Here is a 3,854-nt window from a genome sequence, read left to right as displayed (position 1 = left end):
TAGTCCTTGAGCTAAATAGAATTACCTACTCACGATTGTATGCTTCTGTGAACCAGTGAGGCTGCAGTTTACATCCATGTTAGTTCAGACTCATATGTAGCCATGACAGTTGACAAATACGGATGTTGCTGCAAAGAAAAGCTACAAATTCTAAAATGTTGATACATCACACATCTTCAGCACAGAAGATCTATACAATCAGCACAGTTTCCAGGTGGACGCCAAAGACTAGTGTCACTAATTCAGTATAACAAAATGTCTCCCCTTCTGTTCCTGAGTTTTGACGTTAAGTACTGGCCAGATAAGTGTTGTTGCAGAATATTATGATGTCACAGTGAAGCTGAACTTTGACCTTTTGGATACAAAATGTCACCACGTCATCATTTTATCCTGTTAGACACGTGTTTTCAATTCTGTCATATTTAGCATACGAGTTCTTGAGTTATGGTCAAAAACATGTTTTGTGAAGTCAAATTCTAACCACTTTATCCTTGAGCTCAAGTGGACGTTTGTGGCAAATTTGAGGAAGTTACCTCAAGGTTATCTTGAAATATCACATTCACAAAATGCAATGGACGCAATGTCACAGTCCTTGACCTTTGACCATGAAATTCCAATCATTTCATCCTTGACTCCAAGTGGACGTTTGTGCCAAATTATAGGATCTTTCCTCAAGGCCTTCCTGTGACATTACATTTATAGGAATAAGGTGGACACAAGATCACAGTGACTTTAAACTCTGACCACCAAATTCTAATCTGTGCATGCTTGAGTCCAAGCGGACGTTTGTTCCAAATTTGAAGAAATTCCCACAAGGTGCCCTTGAGATGTTAGGTTTCCCGAGAATGAGATCAACAACCTAAAAACATAATGTCTCCAGCCACAGCTATCACACAGGTGCATAGAAAATGTTCTCTTGTAACATTAAAACAGAATAATAAAAGGGTTAGCTCCATTCTTTGATTATGATTGGCTGAGCCGCATTTAAAGCTGTGGTATAATACTTTAGAAACTCAGTATAACTGTGTCAATTAGTCACCTTTTGTCATATGGGACACAGACATAAAGATGGCTACTGTCAGCTGAAGCCTGAATGATTCATCACTTGCCAAGACGAGAAGAGTGAGAAGTGTGCAATGCTGCCATTCAATGAACGCAAAAACTACAATAACGATGCCACAGAGGAAACAAAGAGCATACCGGGAAGGCAAGAGACAACCTCTCAAGGAACGTGAGCATAATAGTTGCTGATGGTAGATACATATGTGGTTATAATGTAACTACAACATGATTTTTGGTGTCTTTCTCCTGAAATTAGGTATATTAGAGGGGTGAATTTATCCGTCACTCAGCGCTACATCACATTTTATTGCTCTAACTGGTTTTAGGTCTAACCAGTTGTGTCCAGAGGCTTCTTGTCCTAGAGTCGGTAGGTGTTCTGGTGATGTCAAGCTAGATGTCTCTAAGAGTAAGGAAATCAAAAAAAGAAAATCAAAAGTCTTACTGAGTCAACAGTATTGACGGGGCAACCTCAGTCAAGGAACACACACATTCACACAAAACATTCTCATGTACAGTATGTGATCCTATTCATGTCATCTGTGAGTGGATGAGTGGTTGGAGGGACTGTCTGCCTCTAAGGACAGTTAGGGAGGGGGGACATTGTTCTGCCATCTGTCTTCAGGGGCCCCGCAGCCCCCACCTGACAGATAGGGGCCAGTGAGTGCCGTCGGCTGCACAAGGAGGACGACATGAGACACCACGTCATCCATGAAGCTCCTGAGAAAGTGGACCTGCACCTGACAGTACGGTGACAGCTCATCACCAAGGCTTAAAGCTCTGTGTGTGTGTGTGTGTGTGTGTGTGTGTGTGGTGCTCTCAGGCCCGTAGACATGCATACGAGTGTGTGCACACAAGCCGTTTTGTTTGCACTCTCTTCCTGGACTTTGCTGGAAACCCCTCTCTTAGGAACATAACAAAACTTTTCTGCTATTTACAGTCGGTGACATTTAGCTTCAAGAAGCCCGGCCCGTCCTGTAAACATTCCCAACATTATTATTTTTCTTTTGGGGCAGATTTATATCTAAATGTTAACAACACACTGGGGTAAATGTTTAGATGGGGGGAGGAGGTATATGAGGACATGCACTGGAGCCGCAGTTTTATCCAGTGGAAGGAAATGAATTGGCTAAATATTTAGATCACGTCTTCTTCCAGCGGATGTCTGTCACCACAGAGGATGATTTGTCTCTGCAGTCATGCAGATTTGTCAATTAAAAAATCCTCTTCTTTTTTTTTGTCTTAGGGACTGACAAGTTGTGTTTATTTTCTGGAATGTCTGTATTTGTTTGTGGTTGGGAACTGGTAAACAGCCTTCAAGTATCAGTGATATGATTTAGACCATGGGTGCTTCATACAGGGGCCGCTACAGCAGCTTCTGTCCGGTGTGAAGACGCTTTAGTGTGCAAGAGTTTGCTCACTCAGTTTAATTTACTGTGAATAGTTAAGTGAGTAGAAAATGAATCGATCTCCAAATGGTATTAAGTTAAAGATGAAACATGCCTTTCAACATTTTCAGCAAGATCAGTGTGTTATTTTTGTTTTGTACAATTTTAGAGTGAAGAAAAGAAAGTAGCACCATGCAAAAGTTTGACATTTGAGCTCTCAGACAACTTTTACAGAGTCTCAGACCTTAATTAGCTTGTTAGCGCTCTGGCTTGTTCACAGTCATCATTAGGAAAGGTCAGGTGATGCACATTTCACATTGCACTCCTGTAACCTTGTCCCAACAATCAGCAGCCATGGGCTCCTCTACACAGCTGCCTAGCACTCTGAAAACTAATATAACTGATGCCCAGAAAGCAGGAGAAGACTGTTAGATAGCAAAGTGATTTCAGGGAGCTGTTCCCTCAGTTCGTCATGTCATTAAGAAATGGCAGTTAACAGGAACTGTGGAGGTCAAGTTGAGGTCTGGAAGATTAAGAAAACTTTCTGAGAGAGCTGCTTGTAGGATCGATAAGCCTAGTTCACATTACACGATTTTCACCCTGATTTTGCAGAGACTATCGTAATCTTTTGAGTGTTCATACCTGGCGACGTGTGTTTCTGTCAGCAGGAGTCTTGTCAACAGTGTTACGACCTGTGTGTGCACACCACAAGATTTCTCCACCGAGCCCTCGCCGACAGAGCCCCAGATAACGCGGTGACGTCACCAAACTACGTTTTTTAACTTGGACACGACACATTGTAAAGGCATGGATATTCTTCCCAGTGTTGGATCAGATCTGCCTCCAGGGCCTGGGTCCAAACACATGGATCAGATCTGCCTCCAGGGCCTGGGTCCAAACACAACGCGCTCCCCGTGATCCTGTGGACCCCGCCATTGTTGTTGTTGCTTGCCGGCTTGTCAGTGTTGCCAGATCTTGGGAGAGAAAGAAGTAACCAGGGCTATGGAAACAAGCCCAAAAGAAGTGACTATCATGCGTTTAAAGAACTTATTAGACGGATATATATAGAGGAAGGTGACGTTTAGAGAGCAAGCCCAAATAAGCAACTCCACTTTAGAAACAAGCCCAAAGTCATGGTTAATAAGTGGACCTGGCAACCCTGCGGCTTGTCCTCCTCACATCTTCCATCCTCCTGTGTGCTGACGTGGGAGCTTGTCCTCCTCACATCTTCCATCCTCCTGTGTGCTGACGTGGGACATATCCCGCCTCTCATTGGCTGATGCTCTTTGTCAGTCGTGTCACACTTCTCCAGTTTTCTAGCATGCCAGATATCCAGTCCCAGTCTCAGATGAGGGGGCGACTTGCTCGTAGGCTTGTTCACACATGAGGACTCGTCATGGCAGACTA

The sequence above is a fragment of the Epinephelus moara genome, chromosome 11, assembly GCF_006386435.1.
Source record: "Epinephelus moara isolate mb chromosome 11, YSFRI_EMoa_1.0, whole genome shotgun sequence".
Lineage (NCBI taxonomy): Eukaryota > Metazoa > Chordata > Actinopteri > Perciformes > Serranidae > Epinephelus > Epinephelus moara.
Note: the sequence above shows the minus strand (reverse complement) of the source record.